The following is a 534-nucleotide window of genomic DNA, read 5'->3' as shown; positions in this document are numbered from 1 at the left end:
TTAATCTCTAATCAAATGTTTCTCTTCCTATATCAACCATTCAGAATTGGAATTCAGGAACTAGGTTCCTGCCTCATGTTTTTAAATACACACACACACACACACACACACACACACGTATATATATATTATATATTAGTGTCTATGCTCATAAGAAACTATTCTAGGAGGAATTTCTGAAACTAGTACTCAGAGATCTGTCACTTCATTTTCAGGGACAGTACCAATCCTACAGGGTTTTGATGCACTCATGAGGGGATAGAAGTAAATGATAACTGGGACCAGCAGATGGTGTAATGGTTGCATCGCTGGACTCCCACATAGTCGACTGAGATTTGAGTCCCATAACCAGAAGCTTAAAACTCACTTCTGGCGCATGTGTGTGCGTACCCAAGATCCCAAGAGCAAAGGAGAATGAAGGAGAAGGGATTCTGGTGTGGCCATCTCCCTGGGAGGGTGGGGAGGGGGGGAGTGATTTCTCATTTTCTGTCTCTCTGTCTCTCTGGCGAGCGCATGCACCGTATAGCAAACATC

Source organism: Tupaia chinensis, unplaced genomic scaffold, assembly GCF_000334495.1.
Source record: "Tupaia chinensis unplaced genomic scaffold, TupChi_1.0 Scaffold000248_1, whole genome shotgun sequence".
Classification (NCBI taxonomy): Eukaryota; Metazoa; Chordata; class Mammalia; order Scandentia; family Tupaiidae; genus Tupaia; species Tupaia belangeri.
The sequence above is the reverse complement of the archived record's forward strand: the minus strand, read 5'-3'. Positions refer to the sequence as shown.